Raw genomic sequence first — 26,683 nt, 5'->3', positions numbered from 1 at the left:
AGACAACACAGGACTGTAGAGGAGAGCCTGTAACACTGTAACCCCGTGGAGTGGTGACTGACGCCTGGGCTGCCCTGCGACCGGTTCTCTGGTTCCCTTGATGTTATTATGTGGCGCACCAGATTAGACTCGCCAGACCAGTTACTACCGTGGGCTGAGCCGGGGTGTTGGTCCGACGAGTTTGACGGGTGTGTGTTGAAGAGGGATGGGGATTTGGTGTTCTTGGTTGGTAGGGAGAGAGGGAGATTAGATGTACTTGGTAGGGAGGGATGGAGGTTGCTGATTCGTTGTTGCCAGGGAGGGAGGGGGAGAGGGATGAGGGATTGTGTGTTCTTGGTTGGTAGGGAGGGATGGAGGGAGGTTGCTGATTCGTTGTTGCCAGGGAGGGAGGGAGATTTAGTGATCCTGACAGGGAGGGAGAAGAGCAAGTGTTCTTAGGTCAGTGGTGTGAGGCAGAAAAGACGGCTGCCTTTAGATCTATAATAATAATAATAATAATAATAATAATAATAATAATAAATAATGCACTGTTCATTTCCGAGACCTGGCCACATAATTCTCTCTCTCTCTCTCTCTCAGCCTGTCAACATTCACCATTTTTCCTAAGAACTTATAACGAACATAACTCTACTGGGTTAGGTTAGGTTAGGTAGTTTAATCATCAGGTGAAATAAATGATGGTTCCTCATCTGTTACAACAATGCGTCCCAACATCACATTACATATATTAAAACCAGATAAATCAAGGTGTGGCCACGGTGCTAAACCACGCGCGAAAAAAATACCTCCTCTCTCCCCCCCACCCCCGGGCGTAAAGAACTCTACCAGTCAGATCAGAAAGGACCGCCAAGCACACATAATCGCTACCCACCAAGATTCAAATTCTAACTCAATCCTTTCAATAGTTTGGAGACCAATTTACCATATAGAATATCTCCCCAAATTACGTATTAAGTTTACCTGGAATTAAGAGAACGTAACCTAGTTAAGAGACTCGGAATAATTTGGATGTAATTTTCTTTCATATTTTACACCTTACGTCGAACACTAAATCACATTCCTGTATCTTGAACTACGATATATTTTAACCTTCCGAACTTATGAGACTCAAGGGCCAAATTTCCAAAGGTGATATTTAGAGCAATCTCTCTCTCTCTCTCTCTCTCTCTCTCTCTCTCTCTCTCTCTCTCTCTCTCTCTCCCCCCAGGGTGAAGCAGTAGGTTTATCCCGTAAAAATAATGCCAGTGATATTTACGTCGTTTTCTGTTACCTGCAACAAAAAGAAAACGGTATTTTGAGGGATGACTTAAGACAAACACTGGACGACCGGGCACTGTTATATAATGGTGGGGGTTAAAACGCTGAGTGACCAGGCGGCGACACGCCTGAGGCTTTGTCCTTCCCAGTGCTGTACTGCTGTAGTGTGTGTGTGTGTGTGTGTGTGTGTGTGTGTGTGTTTTATAATTACCGGGTGTGCATGTAAGTGGGGGAATGGCAGGGGAGCAGGTGAGAGGAGGCTGGGACAGGTGTGTGTGTGGAGGAGGAGGAGGCTGGCAGGGGCAGGTGTGTGTGTGTGCATTATAGATGTTGGTTGAGGGGAGGGAGGTGGGCGACCGGCAAGGTGAACTAGAAATACCCAAGTGAGGCTCTCTGATGTTGCCCTCCTCAGCCGTGTACACACACACACACACACACACACACACACACACACACACACACACACACACACACACACACACACCATATATCAAACTGTATGTGTGTGACTTAATACTACGGTAAATATCATCCTTACTTTAGTCAACATCAACATTATTATTATTATCATTATTATTATTATTACATACTCATCCCTGTGTGTGTGTGTGTGTGTGTTCCTCCTCCAGGCAGTAATAACCAACAACCAACATCACCAGTAACGCCGGGCGCTAATCTTCGCCAACACGGGCATTCCTCCCCTGTCACATTTACCTAATCCTCCCCTGGTTATCTTTAGTCCGCATCTCTCTCTCTCTCTCTCTCTCTCTCTCTCAACATCATAAAGGTAATAACGGAAAAAATCAATGTACGGAAGAACAAAAACTAAAATAAGAGAATTAAACAAAAGACAAAAACCTAAATAAAAGACAACAACAACAACAACAACACAAATCAACCACCAATACACAAAAAACTAACAAGGACAAACAAGAAACACTAAAGTATGAACAACAGAAAAACCATAAACAATAACAACAAATAATATCAAGAATAATACACAAACACAATACAAAAAAATACACAGAAAAAATACGTACACACACACACACACACACACACACACACACACACACACACACACACACCACAACAGTGTATACCCTCACCGTATGACGAAACCTATCTCGTGTGTATGAGAGAGAGAGAGAGAGAGCAGGTGATGAGGGTGAATGGGGTGGATGAGGGCATGATAATCAGTTAGAAGTGGGAGGATGTGGTGTGTGAAAGGTGGGTGAGTGGATGTATGTGTGGATATGTGTGATTATTACGTGGGTACATATGTGGGTATGTGGGTGGGATATGAAAGAAACTGGGTATGGATAAAAAGAAAGAAAAAATACCCACACACCCAAACTCTCTCTTCACACAGTACCCGACCCCCCAACATGGGCAGGAAAGGGGGGGGGGAGAACCCATTATCTGCCACTGGTACTGCCACCGTGAGAACCCATAACACTGCCAGCTGACGGAAGAAGCACTACGAGCGCCCACACGAATGGTCCCCGATAACATTTAAAAGTTCCAGTGTGAGACGCCCGCACGCCCGCACGCCCCATTGTGTTAATTGTGACAGCGATTCGACGTATATCAAGTGAGGTAAACAGTTTAAAATCTTCGCCTAACCTAATATAACGTAACGCAACCTGACTTAACATGACCTGAATGACCTAACCTTACCTAACCAAACTTGACCAGACCTGACCTGACCTGACCTTTACATAACCGAACGTGTCCTAACCTAACCTAACCTAACCTCCCCACCCACATAACCAAGTAAATATAAGCCGTAAGGAAGAGAACCACAAACACTATTTCTCTCTGATCACATAACAAAAATAAATAAGAGATTAATTGTTGAGAATGACGTCATGTACTGTGTGTGTGTGTGTGTGTGTGTGTGTGTGTGTGTGTGTGTGTGTGTAAGCAAATATTACGTGAACCGGTGCAAATTGGACGAATTACGTCTCTCTCTCTCTCTCTCTCTCTCTCTCTCTCTCTCTCTCTCTCTCTCTCATTTCAGATCTGGTCCTCCTAGCGGTCAGTCAACTAAATTGGGAAAAGATTGAAGGGCAAACTTAAAATAACATGCGCGTAGTTACAGACGGAATGTTTAGACGAAAGGCGGAAAAAAATGGAATAAAACAGAAAATTATGAAAAAAAAAAAATACCCATTATCCCAAACCAATAAGACAAAAACAATAAAAACAAGATAAAACACATGAACGCCTTATCCAAACACTAGACCACATCAGAAGAATATTTCAACCCACAAACTTCCCAGACACAAAAGCAGAAGTATATGGCTTACTTAAATAAAACAATTGGTTGATGGCACAGTAAAGGTGTCACCGTGGTCGCCTTCCCCCACCACCTGTACATTACTACCAACCCCCTCCCACCCACCACCCCTCCTCAGCCGCCACCTGTGTACACGCTACTACACCTTCTGCTACTGTTAAGAGTCTTATACCGAGTCCTCTGCCGGGTGGTGATGTTTTGTTGCGATTGAAGAGATTGAATTCATGGAGAACTGCCATAACTCGCCACCAGACACACACACAGATGCACTTCCCATTAACAGAGAGACATTAACCCATCCAAAACTGTCAACATTAATCCCCCTCTCAACTTTATAACCTACCAGTATTTCTAACAAACATCAAAAGAAAGAAACACACACACACACACACACACACACACACACACACACACACACACACACACACACACACACACACACACACACACACACACACACACAAAATAACTACAAGCAATACTCATATCAAAATCCCTAGATTATATCAGGGTCGTGAATGTCCCTCGGAAACCGTCAGAAGTAAATAGTTTTATCCACACATTTCATAGCAGTGCCTCCACACACACACACACACACACACACACACACACACACACACACGACATTTGCTCAACAATTTCGCAAGATCTGAGAGCTAATGTTTATCGAGGTCAATTCTCTACAGGAATTCTACTTTGATGTCGAAGCCGAGTTAATTAGGCGGATAATTACACTTAACGATGGTAAGGCTATTAAAGGTAATTCTTCACGCGGCTAGACTTGAGAACTGCGTCTTATCTCTATTGGAAAGACATATGACGTGACCAGTGCCAATAATGTGTTGGCACTGATAGACACATGAAGTCATCAGTGCCAATAATGTGTTTGCACTGAAAGACAGATGACGTCACCAGTGCCAACAATGTGTTTGCACTGAATGACAAATGACGTCACCAGTGCCAATAATGTGTTTGTACTGACAGACACATGACGTCACCAGTGCCAATAAAGTGTTTGCACTGAAAGACAGATGACGTCACTAGTGCCAATAGTGTGTTGTCACTAAAAAGCTTTTGTTAAACGACCTTGGTCTTCCCCGCTATATATCAAGAACACCATATGGAAGACCCAGGAGTACTGAGGTAGATCCTATATCTATACAAAAATTCTATATAACGTCACGGAAATGATATAGGAACTTATACAATCTGTGATATATTAAAAGACAAGGAGACAACTATGCATTTAGAGATGAATTATATATTATTTATGGGAATCGACACCAATCAGAGGAACTTTTGTACAACTACAGCAATCACAGCGCCATAACTACAGCAGTCACAGCGCCATAACTACAACAGTCACAGCGCCATAACTACATCAATCACAGCGCCATAACTACAGCAGTCACAGCGCCATAACTACAGCAGTCACAGCGCCATAACTACAGCAGTCACAACGCCATAACTACAGCAGTCACAGCGCCATAACTACAGCAGTCACAGCGCCATAACTACAGCAGTCACAGCGCCATAACTACACAGCGCATAACCACAGCAGTCACAGCGCCATAACTGCAGCAATCACAGCGCCATAACTAGCGCCATAACGCAGCAGTCACAGCGCCATAACTGCAGCAATCACAGCGCCATAACCACAGCAGTCACAGCGCCAAACCACAGCAGTCACAGCGCCATAACTACAGCAATCACAGCGCCATAACTACAGCAGTCACAGCGCCATAACTGCAGCAATCACAGCGCCATAACTACAGCAGTCACAGCGCCATAACCACAGCAGTCACAGCGCATAACTACAGCAGTCACAGCGCCATAACCAGCAGTCACAGCGCCATAACTACAACAATCACAGCGCCATAACTAAAACAATCACAGCGCCATAACTACAACATTCACAGCGCCATAACTACAACAACCACAGCGCCATAACTACAACAATCACAGCGCCATAACTAAAACAATCACAGCGCCATAACTACAACATTCACAGAGCCATAACTACAAATCACAGCGCCATAACTAAAAAATCACAGCGCCATAACTACAACAATCACAGCGCCATAACTACAGGTATATCACAGCGCCATAACTACAACAATCACAGCGCCATAACTACAATAATCACAGCGCCATAACTACAGGTATATCACAGCGCCATAACTACAACAATCACAGCGCCATAACTACAATAATCACAGCGCCATAACTACAGGTATATCACAGCGCCAAACTACAACAATCACAGCGCCATAACTACAATAATCACAGCGCCATAACTACAGGTATATCACAGCGCCATAACTACAACAATCACAGCGCCATAACTACAATAATCACAGCGCCATAACTACAGGTATATCACAGCGCCATAACTACAACAATCACAGCGCCATAACTACAATAATCACAGCGCCATAACTACAGGTATATCACAGCGCCATAACTACAACAATCACAGCGCCATAACTACAATAATCACAGCGCCATAACTACAGGTATATCACAGCGCCATAACTACAGGTATATATAAAACTCAAGAGACACGCTGCCCCACTTATATATACCAAGTGATTCACGCCGGTATAATTCACGAGGGTGTGGGAGGTATAGTGGTAGTGGTGATGGTGGTGTAGGTAGTGATTATGGTAGGGGTTCTGATAACAGCGATGGTGATAGTAATGATGGTGGTAGTATTGGTAGTAGTAGTAGACTATGAGGCTACAGTCACTGAATGCCGCATATATCTGCGGCTCAACTAACTCAACACAGTTAGGATATTAGGTAGTAGGCAGCTTCCGAACAGGGAGGTACTACCGCCTGGGAAGATATTGGCAGCATAATGTGTTGTCTAATGGTGGACCCTGCTGCCATATGGCATCACGAAAATTGTGACCAAGTCCCAGGTTGCTGATCTGACATTCTGCTTCATTTACACACAATTGTAGGGTCTCAATTGTTTCTCTTACATGACAAAACAACTTTTTATTATAAATTTTATTTACTATGAATTATTATTATTATTATTATTATTATTATTATTATTATTATTATTATTATTACATTTTCGCCTCCTGGGCCCTGATGTGGGTCAGTGACCTGTGCCCGGGTGGGCTAATCCCCGGAAAAAAAATATATTTATTAGGATATTTAATATTAAGGTAATAAAAATGGTGGCGAAGGTGTGGCTATTGGGGGAAGGCTGGAGGCCATTATTTAATAAAAAATAAATAAATAAATAAATAAAAAATTAGTAGTAGCCATTTCTCTAAGGTACAGTAGGCCAGTAGAAGGTTTGTCCTCTCAATGCGTGTGTGGCTCATTTTATGACGTAGTAGTAGTAGTAGTAGTATAAAAAGTAGTAGTAGTAGTAGGGCGTCAAGGTCATTACCACAAACATGAGGCACCGAAATCATCATCCAGCACTGGCACCAGTAATAGTACCACCATCACCACCACCCCAACTATCACCATAACCACCATCCCGACGATACCACAATCCCAATTATCACCATAACCACCATTTCAACTACCACCATCACAACCACAGACTCATGACGATATTATTTGAAATATATACTGCAAATATTTTGAGAGAGAGAGAGAGAGAGAGAGAGAGAGAGAGAGAGATTGTGGGCTCTGATTAACAGTTATAATACATTACTTCTCGAGTCACACGATGCAACAATAATGTACCTGAGAGGAGTGTGTGTGTGTGTGTGTGTGTGTGTGTGTGCGCCAGCCATCACCTCACAGCAGTTATTAATGATGCCAGGCGCCGCTGCTGACCGATGTGTCACTGCACCCACCACCCTGGGGCCTGGCACTACTAACTACCACCATCCTGCATCTACCAACCAGAAACTACCACCAGCAACCACCACTCTGTATCTACTAGCACCTCTGAGCCTCTTTCATCACCATTACACTTAGTTCAGACACATCAATCAAGGTGGACCAATAACGGGTCCTGTTTGTCTAACCAATAATTACACACGCCCGTCCCTTTTACACACAATTAGTTACACACACACAAAATTAGTTGCAAGCGCGCACGCACGCACGCACACACACACACACACACACACACACACACACACACACACACACACACACACACACACACACACACACACACACACACACACACACACACACACACACACACACACACACACACACACACACACACACACACACACACACACACACACACACACACACACACACATTATCTCACCTAACTCATCATTTCAATCTTGTCTAATCCGTTATCCCTCTTTCCTCACCACCATAAAACCCCTTTCCTCACTTCACCACCACAAACCCCCATTCTTCACCACCCCAATCCCCACTTCCTAACCTCACCTCCCCTTCCCTACCATCGCCCCCATTTCCTCACCACCACTACTTCTATTAATGCTATTTTTTTATTAATAGCATAAAGTATCGCTCAAGTAACGCAAAAACAAGTACATATGGTAACGCTTCTAATCCAATGATACTGCAAGAGGTAACGCAAGTGTTCCAACGCTTGTTACAGGTATTGAGAGAATGTTACATAATTACAGGTGTAAGTGTGTTTACCTGCAAAGATACAAGCAATACAGTGGGTGGTACAGTACAAACGGATCACCTTTTAGAATTGACACCTCAGCTTATTTCACCTGATGATTAAAACACCCTAACGCTACATAGGTTAGGAAAGGTTAGATCAGGTTAGGTCAGGTTTGGTTAAGTTAGGTTAGCGTTAGGTCAGGTCAGGTTTGGTTAGGTTTGGTTAAGTTAGGTTATGTGAGGTCAGCGTTAGTGCTTAATTATCATGTGAAATAAAGTCGGGGGCCTAATCTTCAGGTAATCCGGGAGAGGTATTGTTCTGACACAAGATACAGGTAACAGAGCTACGGTGTGTTACATAAGGACACCAGGTGAGGCACGTGTTTTGCCCCATATCACCCGAGAGGTCAACACAGCCATAAAGGTTGAGGGTGGCGCTAAGACGATGATAACTCCCCCTCCAGAGCAGAGATAACACCCCCCCCAAGACGATGATAACTCCCCCTCCAGAGCAGAGATAACACCCCCCCAAGACGATGATAACTCCCCCTCCAGAGCAGAGATAACACCCCCCAAGACGATGATAACTCCTCCAGAGCAGAGATAACTCCCCTCCAGAGCAGAGATAACACCTCCCCCCAAGACGATGATAACTCCCCTCCAGAGATAACAGACGATGATAACTCCCCCTCCAGAGCAGATATCCCCAAGACGATGATACCCTCCAGAGCAGAGATAACACACCCCCAAGACGATGATAACTCCTCCAGAGCAGAGAGAGATAACACACCCCCCAAGACGATGATAACTCCCCCTCCAGAGCAGAGACGATGATAACTCCCTCCAGAGCAGAGATAACACCCCCACCGTCATTCTATTGATAACAAAGCGCTATGTCCATTGTCCTTATCTCACCTGTTCTCAAACCTTGTCCACCCCCCTCTCCTTTTTCGTTTTTAAATACCAAGATACAAGAGATCGGATCACATGAAAATTACCCCCCCCCCCTTCAAACAGTATTTTACCTCACATTAACCACCCCGAACGCTACCTGGGGGCCTTAGATTAGATAAGATTATGTTAGGTTAAGTTGGTTAGGTTAGGTTGGTAAATATCAAGAGAGGAACAAACTGGTGGACGGGGTTAATCTTCATGTGATCCGTGACTTCATCATCTTACGGTCGTGTCTCTCGATCCACTTTTGACACCTTTGTGGTAACTATCTCTCGTGACTCGCCTCGGGTTCATTAGTGAGATGCGCCCTCTCATATTTTTAGTGAAAGGGAGAAAAATGTGACGCGCGAGCTGTTTGAGAATCCAGGCCAGAACGCCATCTTTAGTGTGGCAGCGGAGGTTCTTACATCTCCGGACGGGGAGTAAGAAATTTTAACGTAGGGATGTTTGAGACTGTTGGTGAGCAGGTCGTCCATGATACCGTGTTGGCTACAATGACACGAATTATTACTGCGACACTTCTTGGCGTGTGCCGACGTGTGTGTGAGGGAGGGAAAGGGGTGAGAAGGGGGAAGGTGTGAGAAGGGGAAGGGTGAGAAGGGGGAAGGTGGAGAAGGGGAAGGTGTGAAGGGGGAAGAGGTGAGGGGGAGGGGTGTGAGAGGAGAAAGACCAAGACATAACAAGCTTCCAGATCTCATCAAGTTAGACCAACGTAGAGGAAAACAAAGGACCAAACACGACAACAAAATATCCCGACTCTGAAAAGTTCGTCAGTTTAACAATTTCCTGTAACTGAGGGGATGAGGAGGCATCTAATTTCAGTAAAGTCTCGGTGCAATTTCCACGCCAATTTGGTTTGTCAGCTTTACGTAGAGACTTAAGAGGACCCGCTAGCTGCCTTGTTACATCTTCAGTTAAGAGAAGAAAATCAATAACTTGCGAATGAGAAGAGTATGTGGACGCAGGTCAAGGGAGGCTACACCGCCACACGAGTTATTTATGGGTATAATCGATTGATTCCTCTTATAGCGGGAAGAGGATGGTGAACGTGACCCCGTTGCCCGCCACAACTCCTGAAGAGCGGCACCACACACACACACACACACACACACACACACACACACACACACACACACACACACACACACACACTTAAGATGATGACAATGCAAAGCCCAAATCCTGACCACTGTGTAACACCTCATGTTGATAGAGTCCTCCACCTTGTTTACCAAAGCTTGTTCTTCTTTGCTCAGGTCTAGTGTGGTGTCCCTCGGCTCCCCCAGTGTAGCAGCCTTGGAACACCACCACATCAGAGGACAAAACCCAGAGAGCAACATCCTGGGACTCTTAGATCAACACCAGGAGGTCCACCACAGTCTACCAGGTCCAACTCTCAGCATCACTAATCCCTACAAGACTAATCCATCATCATAATCAACTCTCACATCATCATAATCAACTCCCACATCATAATCAACTACCACATCATCATAATCAACTTTCATATCATCATAATCAACTCCCACATCATCATAATCAACTCCCACATCATAATCAACTACCACATCATCATAATCAACTTTCATATCATCATAATCAACTCCCACATCATCATAATCAACTCCCACATCATCATAATCAACTTTCACATCATAATCAACTACCACATCATCATAATCAACTCCCACATCATAATCAACTCCCACATCATCATAATCAACTCCCACATCACAAATCACTGTCTCGAGTACATTAGGCGGAGGCAGGTAATTGCTGCACCCATACGTTACACCTGTATAAGGGAAACACACAACACGATGGTGACCTCAACGAAAAATGATGTCAACAAGGTAAATAAATACGCCATGAACAAAGACACTGGTAACGAAACAAGTGAATAGGGATAGTTACACCAAAAAGATAGGTATGTGACCAGGATAGGTATATACATAACATAACAGCTAAATCAGGTCAGGTCGGTAGGATAGGAGCGATTGGAGGAAACATGGTTGAGAAAGTTGGCTTACGAGGAGGTGTGCGGGTAGCCGGGCCCCACAACAGCTGTTAATAAGCCGTAGCACCACAACAAAAACAACGTTGAATCAGCTGTTGCTAAGCTGTACTGCCACAACAACAACAACATGGGATCAGCTGTTACCCAGAAGCCCTCCACCCGTCCTATTGCTATTGCTGACGCCGTAAATCTTGTGTAACGAGAGAGGCGCAAATGTGTCTACGAGAGATAGAGAGGAGAGAAGGAGAGAGAGAGAGAGAGAGAGAGAGAAAGGAGAGGAGAGAGAGAACAGAGAACGAGAGAGATATCAAACATCACACCTACGATATCTTAGAAATGGTTTGACTTGACATATCAACATGAAACTTAACCCCGAGTTATCAAGGCTAAGAGGAGCTGTGTGTTCCCAGTCAGTATAAGATAGACCCAACGTAAACCTCTGGCGTATTGATCACCCACTGGTCTCCTCCCACTGAATCCGAGTCGTTAAACGCTCAACATCATACAGCTTTTAAGAGTTGATGCCATCCATAGTAATAAGCAAGTCTTACCCGAGTCTGCCGTCGTTTTCTTTGGCGGCTTTCACCAAACTAAATCATATGTAAAGTTTTTTAAACCCTTTGAGTGTGTTTTGTTCATGGTAATAGATATAATTATAAAAATGCTGTCAATATTATTATTATTATTATTACTATTCTTTTTATTATTACTACTATTATTATTATCATCATTAGATATTCGCTTAAATGTAGACAGCTATAAAGGCCAATATTTTCACTAATAGTAACGTAAAGTTGGTCCATCACCAAGGTTACTACAACAATACGTGAGAAGCATCTTAATTTACACTCCCTCGATAAGACGTAGAGTGAGGGGCGATATGTTAGAGGTGTATAAATGGAAGTCAGGGCTAAACAAAGGGGACATTATAAAGGTACTCAAACTATCCAACCAGGAAAGAACTCGTAACAATGGTTTTAAATTAGAAAAATTTAGATTTAGGCGCGAAATAGGTCAACATTGGTTTGGAAATAGAGTAGTGGACGAGTGGAACAAGTTACCAAATATCATCATTAACTCGAATACGCTGGATAGCTTCAAACATAGGTTGTATGGATATATGAGCAATAGGGGTTGGGTGTAAATAGGACTACCGAGTATGGGCCAATAGGCCCGCTGCAGTTTCCTCCATTCCTATGTCCTTATGTTCTTAACCGTAGGTCAACTGGTGTAGGTGGTGAGGTCAGGTGGTGTCAGTAGTCAGGTCAGGTGGTGTAGGTAGTCAGGTCAGGTGGTGTAGGTCAGGTTATGTGGTGTAGGTCAGGTGGTGTTGCGGTACTAGAGGCACACGTGAAGTATTAACTGCAAGAGTGAGTCAGCCAGTCTCCTTTACGGCCCGTTTTATGTCCGGGTCCCCAATATCGCCAGACCCACTTACGGCCTGCACTGACGAGGACGAGAGCGAGGACGAGGAAGACGAGGACGAGAGCGAGGACGAGGAAGACGAGGATGAAGACGATGACGTGGATGAAGACGATGACAAGGATGAAGACGAGGACGAGGATGAAGACAAGGATGAGGATGAAGACAAGGATGAGGATGAAGACAAGGATGAGGATGAAGACGAGAAAGAGGATGACGAGGATGAAGACAAAGATGAGAAGGAAATAAATATAATAGACGAAGAAGGAGCAGAAAGGAAGGAGGATGATAACGAGGAAGACAGCACATGAGGAGAAGAGGAAAGAGGAGAAGGAGGGGCAGCAGAGAGGATGATAATAATAAGAAAAATATATATGGAGGAGTAGGAAGAAGAGGAGGAGTAGTGGGAGGAGGAAGTGGGAGGAAGAGGAGGAAGTGGAAGAGGAGGAAGTGGAAAAGGAGAAAGAGGAGGAAACAGATGTATATAAAAAGACGAAAGGGAGATGATGATGATGATGATGATGATGATGATGATGATGATGGTGATGATGATGAGAAAGACAAAGAGAATATAAAAGTTTAAAACTGTAATCATGCGACAGGTAATCTAATCACATAATCAGAAGACGCAGGTAAGGAGGCGTACATAATCACGTTCCTCTGAGCTGGATAAGGAAGGACAAGTGGTGAAATCAATATACTTTCTACTAACTACTCAAGAGCATCAAGTTTACCCCACACAAAATACCTGAGTGAGTGAGTGAGTGAGTGAGTGGGTGGTCATCATCCCAGTACTATCTTCACCTCATAACGACCCCCCCCCCCAAGTGTCATTCCGACCGACCCCCCTCAAGTGGTTAGTAAACTGGATGAAATGTTAACCCAATCTTCGTGTGAGTGGTTGGAGGTCACACAGTCAGTCAGCTGATGGGTCGACTGGCTTATAAGGTGAGGCTGGTCATCGGGTCCACTGTGTCGCATCCCAGAGAAACAGTCAGCCTCTCTCTCTCTCTTCGGCTGGCTGGCGACGAGCTGGACTGTTCCGGAATGATGCACCATTTCCCATCCCTCCCATCCCCCCCTGGTCTTCCCTTCTCACCCCCCACTCCTCCGTCGTCTCATTTCCTGCCCATTTCCCCCATCCCTAACCCTCCTCCCCCCTCCTCAGCCTCCACATGCACGTCTTTATCAGCTCCTCCCTTTCTTCTGCTCTCGCCATCCTGCTGTCTTCATCTCCAACTTCCTGCTCTCGCCTACCGCTTATAGTACGGCCTTATCTCCTACGCGGGGCTTCCTGCTTTTGTCCTACTCAGAGCCTTTTGCTGTTACTGCTGATTTCATTCTACTACTATTTCTGCTGCCTGTTTTCATAGTTTTTCTCTTCGTTTCCTTACTATTAATACTGTGCCTGCTGTCGCTACTGCTGAAACCGCCTTCACGCCCATCTTCAGCTGTTGTCCCTGGCACCTACTTCTGCTGTCATTAACCCAACCAATCAAGTGTCTTAACGTTATGACAAAACTCTTCACGTCTCCCACCTTACAACCAGCTTTACCACCACTACTATTATTACTACTATCACCACCACTATCATACTACTACTACTATCACCACTATCAAACTAGCGTAACTATTATCATTACTACCGTACAATATGCACACTGACACCCACTTTTCCACTCCTACCAATAGTCGCTGTTCTTACTTCCCATTATACTTCATCTACACGCTGAGGACCGCACGCACACGCAAGCCTCTAACTCACCACCTTGTGTCTTCAAAAGTCACACACTCAACTCTACAGCACTTGTTATCTTCAGTGTGTGTGTGTGTGTGTGTGTGCTGTTCCCCGTCGGTATGGGGTGCAGCAGCAGGCGACGCATCACTCCTGCCCCGTCGCCTCCGCCGTCGCCGCCATCCACGGTATAAAGCGAGTCGTTGTGAATCTCCTTCCAGGCACTCTTGTGTTTTACGAGGGCCCACGCTATTGCCTCACCCATGACTGACTTCATCCCCCCACCAGGCAACAACCACCACCACCAACACCACAACTACCACCACAACCAACACCACAACAACTACCACAACAACTACCACAACACCACCAACACTACCACAACCACCACCACAACAACTACAACTAACACCACCACCACAACCACCACCACCACAACAACTACCACCACTACCATAACCAACACCACAACAACTACCACCACCACCACCACCACCAAAACAACTACCACCACAACAACTACCACCAACTCCAGCAGATACAGCCTCACATTATTATCTCACGGTCTAAATGCCCCCAAAAATGACTGACGTATCTCTCTCATCTTCGTCTTCTTTCTTAATGTCTCAACTTATATTATTTATTTACACGAGATACATTAAAGTATGTCTCAGTAAAATGTATCAAGTTTATTGCTCATTTATGTGTGTATCTTTACCAGTCAGTGAGTGCCAGTTTTAATGTCTCAGTTGAATCCATTGTATGCAAGTGTTAATGTCTCACAGTTAATGTCTCAAAGTTAATGTCTCACAGTTAATGTCTCACAGTTAATGTCTCACAGTTAATGTCTCAAAGTTAATGTCTCAAAGTTAATGTCTCGACCTTATTGGTATTGATGTTCTTAAGGGTGATAATTTATTGTTATTATTTGTTTATTTTATCAATTCCTGTCATTCCATAATTGCGTCATCTTGTTATTGTTTGTTATTTTTACGTTTCTGTCCATCTACACTATTTATATTTCTCTTCTCCCCCTCCATGCCTTTCCTCCCTACTCTCACCCTCCATGCCTCCCCTACTCTCTCTCACCCCCATGCCTCCTCCCACCTCTCACCCCCATGCCTTCTCCCTACCTCTCTCACCCCCATGCCTCTTCCTACTCTCTCACCCTCCATGCCTTTCCTCCCCTACTCTCTCACCCCCCATGCCTCCTTCCCTACTCTCTCACCCTCCATGCCTCTCCTCCCCTACTCTCACCCCATGCCTTTTCCTCCCCTACTCTCTCCTCCACGCCTTCTTCCCCTACTCTCTCACCCTCCAGCCTCCCCTACCTCTCTCACCCCCATGCCTCTCCCTCCCTACTCTCTCACCCCCATGCCTCCTCCCACTCTCACACCCCCATGCCTCCCTCCCCTCTCACCCCATGCCTCCTCCCACTCTCACCTCCATGCCCCTCCTCCCCTACTCTCTCACCGCCTCTCCTCCCCTACTCTCTCACCTTCCATGCTCTCCTCCCCTCTCTCTCACCTCCATGCCTTCCTCCCTACTCTCACCCCCATGCCCTCTCCCCCTCTACGCCTCCCCTACTCCCCTCTACGCCTCCTCCCCTACTCCCCCACACGATCATGCCTCATTAGTCAACACAACTATCGTACATCAACGCCAAACGACCAAATAAATGACACTTTTCACCCTCCCCACCACCCTTCCATTCATCCCTACTACCATCTTACCCCCCTTCCCTCCCCCACATCATTAACTCTCCTCCTTTATTCCTGACCCCTTTCTATCCTTCTATTTTCCTTTCTCTCTCACTTCATCCCCCTTTCCTCCTCCACAGCAACCCCTTCAATCTCTTCCCTCCCTCCTTACCTTCAGCCCCCTCTTTATCTCCCTCCCCTACCACATCTCCTCCCACACAAGAGAGGCAGCAACAACATCCGGAGAGAGGAGGAACTTGTCAAGACCAGTGTAACGTTTAAGGAAATTTATGCTACACTGTTTGCCACTTTATTTGACTATTACTATATTATTATTAATGTTACCGTCGTCTAAATTGTTATTATTATACGCTACTTTCGGTAATCTCTCTCTTCCTCACGGTATAAGTAGAGTCAATAAGCCATGACCCTCACACATTGTCAACATTCCCTCACAACATATGTCTACTGCTGCCACCGAACCCTATCACCTATCATATATCCTCTCTCCCACCAACCTAACCATCCCCTTTTTCTTTCACCCCCCTTTAAAACCCTCATCACGTATATAAAATGATTAAAATTCTCAAACCTTAATCCCCTACGTCAAATCATTCAAGATGCAGTCTCAATACCATACAGACGCCATGAAGTCTGCAACGTAGAGTCTGGGAGCGGTTTCGACGCCATTTTGGACTTTATTCATCCGGTTGTCGGTTCAAGTCTGTTAAATGTTAAGAGACGTTCTCACATTTCCATTGACGGGAGAAACTTAACTTTGGAGAACCTTGGAGAACTCTCGGTCCAGGGCTAGAGAAGTGAGAATTCCTCCAGGTACACTATCCCTCCCTCCTGTCATTGTGTTCCTCCCTCCCTCATGTCACATTGTTCCTCCTCCCTCCTGTCACACTGTTCCTCCCTCCCTCCCGTCATTCTGTCCCTCCTCCCTTGTCATATTCCCCTCCTCCGTCACACTGTCCCTTCCTGTCACACTGTCACCAGTCCACACTATCGCCCTCCGCCCCTGTCCTCCTCCTCCCTCCGTCACACTTCCTTCCCTCCTGTCACACTTCTCCTGCTACTGTCCCTCCTCCTGTCACACTTTCCCTCCTCCTGCCCACTGTCCTCTTGTCACACTTTCCTCTCCAGTCACAATTTCCTGTCACACTTTCCCCTTCCCGTCACTCTGTCCCTACCTCCTGTCACTCTGTCCCTACTCTCTCACTGCCCCTGTCTGTCTGGTCCAGCTGTCAGTTGTAATGGAAGAGGAATTACCAAACAAACAGACGTCAACAGCGAGGGTCACAAGAACATCACTAACAGTAACAGAAGTATAACAGTAAGGCCAACAGAAGGAATACCGTAATGCTACCGGAGGTAAAGTATACTATAACAGCATAAAAGCCAGCTAAAACAGCATATACAGCAGCCACAGCATCGACAGCAGGAACAGCAGCATCAGCAGTTGTAAGGGAGGTATTGAGCTGTGTGACGACGGGAGGGCCGCCCCTACAGTCACAGCGGCGCCTTCGTCCCTGACCGCACCCCGCCCACCCCACCCCTGGTCCTGTCATACTGAGCCTGCCACCACCCCCCCTACACTGGGTCCCTGGTCCACTGGTCCTGTCATAGGCCACCACCACCTGGGACACTGGGTCCATCCACTGGTCCTGTCATACTGGAGCCACCACCACCCCTGGGACACTGGGTCCTTGGTCCACTGGTCCTGTCATACTGGAGCCACCACCACCCCCACACTGGGTCCTGGTCCAGTCATACTGGGAGCCTGCCACACACACCCCTGGGACACCGGGTCCTGTCCACTGGTCCTGTCATACTGTGCCTGCCACCACCACCAACCCTGGGACACTGGTCCTTGGTCCACTGTCCCTGTCATACTGGTGCAAGCCACCACCACCCCTGGACACTGGACCCTGCTGCCACCACCCCCGGGACACTGGACCCTGCCACCACCCGCTGGGACACTGGACCTTGCTGCCACCCCTACGCCACCCTCTAAAAGACCCCGTCGTTCTCCTTTGACGCCCTTGGCCGGCTATCACTGAGAGGGTTAATACTGACCAATAAAACTCTAACTACACCATATACCTGGATAACAAACAACTAAATGCTCCAGTTAACCGTACAGGCAGAATGCGTTGTTGTCCTAAACGAAATTCACCTTCACCCCCATGATTAGTTTACCCAATGATTAAACACCCTAACGTAACGCAAATCTAATCTAACCTGGCCTGTCATAACCTAACCTAACCAACCAATTCTGAACCTATTCTAATCTAATCAACTCTAACATAACCTAACGCTAACCTATCCCTACTTAACCAACCAACCGCTAACCTATCCACTCTAAACCAAAAACTAACTAACCAATCACCAACCTAAATTAACCTTATTTAATCAAACTTAACCAAACGCTACCCAAACACCCAGAAAGACCCCCCCACCCCCAGCCTAATGGAGAACTGGCTGGTCCAAGAACAAGAAGTCCGGATAAGAATGATAGTTTACTGAGCGACAAACCGAGCCCCGGCCCCTCGCACCCAGACGTTCCAAACTGATGGTGTAAGACGACGAAACATCAGGAAATTTGAACTGAGACATTACCCTTAACTAAGATCCTTCAGTTAGGTTATTAAGTTAGGTTAGGCTAGTGCACAAAAATTTTCAAAAGTTTATGGACGTTAATTATTTCTCTCCTAACTGATGGATTGACGCTAAGTGAACATGTCTAGTTAGGGAGTCATAGTGTGCCTCTTATGTCTAGTTAGGGAGTCATAGTGTGCCTTTATGTCTAGTTAGGGAATCACAGTGTGCCTTTATGTCTAGTTAGGGAGTCACAGTGTGCCTTATGTCTAGTTAGGGAGTCACAGTGTCTCTTCATGTCTAGTTAGGGAGTCTTGCTTGAGTCTAACATCTTCAGTTAGGGCTCCTCCCCCGCCCACAACCGTGAGGAACCCACGCGTACACAGGCATGCGGCTCTTACCCACCGTGACGTCATACATCCTCCTCCCTCCTACACATTATGTACATAAAAAAAATAAATTTAATAAAACCTGGAAATTTGATTTAAACCTAACCTAACTTAACCAAACCTGAATTTCAAAAAACAGTCGTTCCTATCTTAAACCAAACCTGGTGACGGAATACAGTAGCTGACGTCACGGAAGGCACCAATCATCAGTACACCCACATGTGAAGCCTTGTTTTCTTATATAAGGTATCCCCGTGTCCAGTGGAGTGGGGTGGGTCTGCGCACTGCCTGCCCCGGCAACATGCAAATATCCACCAGATTGCCAAGGCTCCTGCAGGAGGAACAGCCTGACGCAGGACGCTACCAAACAAGCTCAAGACCTCTAAAAGCTTACGTGAAGGAGAGGAGACCGACTTAGAGAGAGAGAGAGAAAAAAAAAAAAAAAAAAAAAAAAGAGAGAGAGAGCATGGCCCCAGGTGGTGAGCAAAGGATGATGACAATGAAGGACACTGCTGAAGGGGAAGAAGAGATGAAGTGAGGGAGACGCCTGAGAGGCTAAAGGAGACTGAGAAAGGAGGTGAGAGATGTGAGGGAAAGGAGGAGGTGAGGCGGGGGAGGAAGAGACAGGTGAGAAGGGTCCCTGTCGAGGTACCCAAGGTGGTGAAGGAGGATTTGACAATGGAGGAACACTGAAGGAGAGGCCAGAGGAGGGAGACGAGAGGGAGGGGAGGGACTCAAACCAAGGAGGGAAAGGGGAGGAGTGTGGATGATGAGGTGATGGTGGAGAATGTAATGAAAAGGAACGATGGATATGGATAATGAAAAGATGGAGGAAGAGGAAGAAAGTGATAAACGCTGAAAACAATGATAAAATAAAAAAGGGAGATAAAAGATAAATGAAGAAAATGTCCAAATTAGGAACCACAAGTGACAAAAGAACCTTCACACACACACACACACACACACACACACACACACACACACACACACACACACACCACACCCACACACAACGCACGCACCACGCACGAGAGGAGCAAAACAGTAGAGCAGTAGCACCACAGAGCCACTAGCGCTCACACACACTTAAGCAGAGTGGAACGGGACATAACCCAGTTTGAGGGAGGGAGGAGGGGGAGGGAGGAGGGGAAGGAGGGACAGAGAAGAGAGAGGGGAGGTAATTAGATAAACCTGTACGTTACCATTATGTTCCGTTACCATAACTAACAATTATTCCAGCCATTACTACTAGTATCACCATGACCAAAACACTACCACTTTAAGACACTTAAATTCCCCATGTGACGCTTCCAACACTACACCAAGTCTAACACACACCAAGCTTCCAACACTTACCCAAGCTCTCAAACACTTACACCAAGTCCAACACTTACACCAAGCTTCAACACTTACACCAAGCTTCCAACACTTACACTAAGCTTCCAACACTTACACCAAGCTTCCAACACTTACCATCATTAACCACAACCACCACTAACAACATGGGTCATACTTTCAACATCTACCACACAATGCTGCCATCACTACCACCATCACTACAGAGCACACAGCAGCAATACCACCAACACACTACGCCATCCCACCTCATCATCAGCAACACTCACACCACCATCATCACTATCATACCACTACTACCACCATTAGCAATATTGTCACCTCTACCACCACCACCACCAACAAAACATGCACCACTAACATCAAAAATACCACTAATAATTCATCACCAACCACCATCATCACCAACCATAGATTCCACCACATCACCCCTCAAGCCCAGCTGAAAGCACTACCAGGCACAGATTTACTCACAAAGAGGGAGATATAATGCTATTTGCCTGCAAGCCACCGCCCTTCCACCACTGCAAGAGGGAAGGACACACACGGGGAAGAACGGGAATGAATACAAGGGGGGAGACGAGTGGTGGGGATGGGAGGAGTAGGAAGAGTTTGGGGGGGGGGCAGGGGAAATGTGTGGTGGGACGAGAGGAGGAGGAGCATATGGTGAGGACGGGAGGAGGAGGAGAGGGAGGAGCGTATATGGAAGTATGTAGGAGACACTGTGATGGAATTGGGAAGGAAGGTTAGGAGGAGGAGGAGAGGGAGGAGGGAGGAGGAGGGAGGCATGATAGGGTGAGTGACGACGACAGGTGGGAGGGAGGGAACGTGACACTGGGACGGCTGAGAGGGAGAAGGTGACACTAGAAGATATCAAATGAGAGAGAGAGAGAGAGAGAGAGAGGCTGGAAGAGTGAGGAAAAGAGGAGTGAGGGAGCGAGGGAACAGGGAGAGGCTGGGATGGGGGAGAGGGAGGAGAAAGGAGACAGAAAGGAGGAGAGCACGGAAAGGAGAGAAATCTAGTTAAATGCGGAACGAGTGAAAGCAAAAGTGATCTGAGGGGAGAACAGTCACACACACACACACACACCACACAAGACACACACACACACACACACACACACGGGCCAGCGTAAGGAGGAGTAGAGGGGAGATGGAATGGTCCGTAGAGAGGGTGAGAAATGGATGATGGAAAGAGGGACACACACGAAGGGGAAGAGGAGAGCAGCTGAAGAGAAGGGGGAGGGAGACTGAGGAGACGACACAAGGCGAGAGACCGAGGGGAGAGGTGCGGGTGCAGACGGCGCCAGGAGAGGATGGGAAATGGGAGAGGGGATATGATGATGGTGAGGGGAATGGAGGGAAAATCAAAGAAAATGGGACACGGGCAATGAACGAAAGGGAGGGGAAAAGAGAATCAAAGGGAAGATGAAGTGAAGAGGGAAAGAGGCTGTCGAAGGGGATAATTTAGGGGGAGGGAACAGGCAAACTTAGAGAAAGAATTAATAAGAAAGGGAAGAGTCAGGTGGGGTGTGGGGTGGGTTGGGAGGGGTTTGGGGGGGAGGGGTTGGGGTGGGAGGGGTTTTGGGGTGGGAGGGTTTTGGTGGAGTGGCTGGCGATGCGCCGCCTGCCTGCCCAGCCGCCAACCATACCACCCAGATTTATAGCCACCAACACAGGTCATCACCGGCTACCCATTCAATACACCCAAACAGCACTTTATTTTGTTCATTATACATTATCCTACACCCACACGTCTAGCTTAGTCAGTAAAGTAGTAAGGCGTTCGTCGGTCATTCCAAATCAAAGCAAACATAACCCAACCTAACCAATCAACAAAACATAGCTAAACCAAACTAACCCAACCTAAACAAAAAAACTAAACCAAACTAACCTAACCTAAACAAAACCAAACCAACCAACTCCAAAGCAAACTTAACTCCAACTAACAAAACAAAACTAAACTAACCTAACCTAAAACAAAACTAAACTAACTCCTAACCTAAAAAGCTAAACTTAACCTAACCCCAACCCAAACAAACTAAAACTTAACCCAACCAAACAAAACTAAACCTAACCAACCTAAACAAAACTAAACCAAACCAACCTAACCCCAAACACTGAAAACCCAAACAAAGCAAACTTAACCTAACCTAAACAAAAATCAAACTCAACCTAACCCAACCTAAAACAAAACCAACTAAACTAACTTAACCTAAACCCAACCTAACCCAACCTAAACCAAAACAAAACTAAACATAACCTAACCCAAACAAAAACAAACTAACCAAACCTAAACAAAGCTCAAACTAACTCAACGCAAACTTAACTTAACCTAACCTAACACCTATATTTTGATTTAAATTTCCCCTCACAATATCCTCTTGCTCGACCACTAATCATCCTTCATCCTCTCCCTCACCCCCTCCTTCACCCCCTCCTGTAGATAAAAGTCTTGAACACTACCAGGAGGAGTTCCAGCCTCTTCCCCACAACACAGTACTGCACCAGCAAGCAACGTGTGAGGGTGATGGCTGCCCCGCGCCCTCAATCCCCCACCTGATACTTTCACCCAGTATATTTCTCACCAGACTTTACCTTCAGTCATGATATGTCGACGGAACTTTAGAGGAGGAAAAAAATCTAATTGAAAGAACTGTAACTTTCACGTCAAACTTTTTTAAAAGGTTTAAATCAGAATTTATTAAAAGTATCATAAGAGTTTAGTGTAATAATGAAATTACCTGCACTGTTCCTTGACAACATTACCTGCACTATTCCTTATAACATTACCTGCACTGTTCCTTGACATTACTGCACTGTTCCATGACGCCATCACCTACACTGTTCCACGACACCATCACCTACACTGTTCCACGACACCATCACCTACACTGTTCCATGACACCATCACCTACACTGTTCCATGACACCATCACCTACACTGTTCCACGACACCATCACCTACACTGTTCCACGACACCATCACCTACACTGTTCCACGACACCATCACCTACACTGTTCCACGACACCATCACCTACACTGTTCCACGACACCATCACCTACACTGTTCCACGACACCATCACCTACACTGTTCGACACCATCACCTACACTGTTCAATGACACCATCACCTACACTGTTCCACGACACCACTCCACACTGTTTCCACGACACCATCACCTACACTGTTCCATGACACCATCACCTACACTGTTCCACGACACCATCACCTACACTGTCCCACGACACCATCACCTACACTGTTCCATGACAACATTACCTGCACTGTTCCATGACAACATTACCTGCACTGTTCCATGACGCCATCACCTACACTGTTCCATGACACCATCACCTACACTGTTCCACGACAGGCCAATAAGGATGGTGAGGTGAATGGCAATATGGGATGACTCGGCAAGTATTAAACTTTACTCAACTTTTATAAAATATAATCAAGCTCTGGCAGCTAACCAAACTGTTATGAGTGTGTTCAAGTGTTCGCTGGTTATGAAGCGTTTGTTCAAGTGTTCGAGCGTTCAAGCGTTTGTGTAATTTGTTCAAGTGTTTGTTCGAATGTTTGCTGGAAATGAAGTGTTCGAATGTTCACGTGTTTGTTGGAATGTTCAAGCTTCTGTTCCAATTGTTTGTTCGGGTGTTCAAGTGTGTGTTCGAGTGTTCGCTGGTTATGGCGCAGAACCCAATAACAGAACGACATTATGTTAGTCAGCGGAGGTCGGCGACTCGCTCAGAAATAGACTGACAACAACTGCCAATGGTGAACTTGACTTTATAATCCATTACGGTTTATTTAAATTGACTTATGACATTAGTGTGTACCCTTGAGAGAGAGAGAGAGAGAGAGAGAGAGAGAGAGAGAGAGAGAGAGAGAGAGAGAGAGAGAGAGAGAGAGAGCAGTAACAATGGTGGCAGTAGTGGCACCAGTGGTTGGTGGTGGTAGTAGCAGGCAGACAAACGGTGGGTCGAGTCCAAACGCCTCCAGCAATGCAGCGGCAAGCCACGCAATGAGGGGACAAGAGGGGGAGGAGGGGTAGGAGGAAGAGGAGAAGGATCAGGAAGAGAAGGAAGATGAAGAAGAGGATTAAGAGTGTGGAGGGGCCGGAGGAGGAGAAGGCGGGGTGAAAGGTCGAAGGAAGGGAGAGGAGGAGGAGTGTACAAGTCAAAAAGAACATAGTGAGGTGAAACGTCTTGCTAAATTAGAAGAGCACATGACAGACAGACAAACAGACGGACAGACAGACAGACACCGGCCCTCCCGTTACTGTCACTAGCTGCTAGGCGACCCACTTGTGACACCCCGGATACTAACACTATTCAACATCCCTCATCACAATACTCCCACTTCCTCCCCCCCCTCTACCTTACATTCTTCTCCCCTCCCCTCTCTCCCTGCATTTTCCACCTCGTCTCCCCGGGGACAACAGAGCAACTAGTCCAGGAGGTAATTGCTCGAGCAAGTATAGGAAATGTGTGTGTGTGTGTGTGTGTGTGTGTGTGTGTGTGTGTGTGTGTGTGGATCCAGCTGCAGTAGTCTCCGACGCTGATATCACACACACACACGTACGTAGGTAGGTGTCTCAACGCCTCAAATGAATACACCAACACGACTCTCCTCCTCCCCCCCCTCTCTCCCCCCAAGCCCCCAAAGCCACCTGGCGACGCAGTGCTGGTGTGGTTAAAGGTGTTTGTGTGCAGTGGTCATAGTGAGGGCCTGAGGAATGATTGTGAGGAGGGATTGGTCGCTGGAAGGGAGGTGTGGTGGGTGGGAAGGGGTGTTGGTGTGGTGGTGGAAGGGTGTTGGTGTGGTGGTGGAGGGGGTATGGTGTGTGGAAGGGTGTTGGTGGTGGTGGAGGGGTGTTGGTGTGGTGGTGAAGGGGGGTGTTGGTGTGGGGTGGAAGGTGGTGTTGGTGTGGGTGGTGGTGGTGGTGGAGAGGTGTTGGTGTGGGTGGTGATGTTGGTTGCTGGAGGTGTTGGTGCAATGGTTGGGGGTGGAGAGGGGGGGGTGAAGGTCATGGTAGGAGAGAAGACGATTGAGATGGACGGTTGGTGTGTGGTGCTATAGTAGGACCTAACAATCACACCATACCACTACAGAGTTCCATCCTCGTAACACCAGAACGACACACAATCACCACCACACCAACACTATCCCCACGACCATCACCAACACATTCCCACCACCACCACACCTCATCTTCACCACCAGACATCCTATATCTAAGCCACCACCACTATCAAACACCATTTTTGCACCACAGGAGTGTTACACCATGAAAAGCACCATAATCTACGACAGACAAGTACCAAACACCATAACCTCATAGCCAAACACCACCATCATCACCATACCACCCCCTCATCCCAAAATCATCACTACAGCGCCTCCACCTCCCATACCTTCACCAAAAGCAGCACCATAACCCCAAGAGGCAATCTATACCACACTGCAGCACCACCATCCCTCATAACCCAACACCATCACCTCATACACCATACCACACCCCTAATACCAGCCCTTCATCCCAATACCCTCCCCCATACCACACCACGGTACTAGGCCTACACCACAGTACTAGGCCTACACTACAGTGGCCTGTCCACGTCTAGAGAAACACACACCACCCCGACACCTCGTACTTACGTCACAGCTCACCATCATCACCTGAGCTACCACCGATTCGACACCAAACCGTCTACCTCACACACGTACCTGTAATGATCAAAAGGTATTTATTATTAACGTCAAATAAGGTGCAGTAACAATACTTATACAGAATATACTACTACTACCCGTAATAATAATAATAATAATAATAATAATAATAATAACATACACAGGATCACCGTAGACTTGCCAATCCTCCCTCAACATCCTTCCCCCCTCCTTCAACATCCCATCTCCTCCTCCTCCTCCAACATCCTTCCACCCACTTGTTCCTCCCATCATCCCATCTACATTTCCCTCCATCCTGTTCCACCACCTCCTCGTTAAGTGAAACAGTGTGGTCAAAGGCTCACGAGGGAAGGAAGGAGGGAAGGAGGAAGGGGAGGGAAGGGGAGGAAGGGAGGAAGGAGGAGAGAGAGGAAGGAGAGGAGATATCTGCCTACGTCACCTCACCTCACTGAATTATTTTCCTGGTACAATATCTGAAGATTCCCACCTCCCTCTCCCCCTCTCCAGCAATATTTCACCGAAGATAATCTACCCTAAATCTACTTGGGGGTATAGGTTAGGTGACCATTTGAGAGGTTAACCAGCAGGTGAAATAATCTGCTGTGGGAGGGAGGCTTGAATAAAGACGAAAGCTAAGGTACTCCGTTGTTTCCCTTTTCCCGTGTGATTTTA

At 46.4% G+C, this 26,683-nt stretch overlaps 1 long non-coding RNA gene across 1 annotated transcript in view; it reads right to left on the bottom strand.

Annotated features, from left to right (window-relative positions):
- The window catches only part of LOC121859936, a 135,065-nt gene that overhangs the window by 10,890 nt on the left and 97,492 nt on the right, over positions 1–26,683 (bottom strand). Inside the window, exon 2 of the long non-coding RNA XR_006087781.1 lies at positions 25,979–26,047. This is a non-coding gene — a long non-coding RNA (uncharacterized LOC121859936). The remainder of the gene's footprint in view (positions 1–25,978; positions 26,048–26,683) is intronic.

Source organism: Homarus americanus, unplaced genomic scaffold (genome assembly GCF_018991925.1).
Source record: "Homarus americanus isolate GMGI-L3 unplaced genomic scaffold, GMGI_Hamer_2.0 scaffold34581, whole genome shotgun sequence".
Taxonomy (NCBI): Eukaryota; Metazoa; Arthropoda; class Malacostraca; order Decapoda; family Nephropidae; genus Homarus; species Homarus americanus.
Note: the sequence above shows the minus strand (reverse complement) of the source record. Positions and strands in the feature narration are given on the sequence as shown.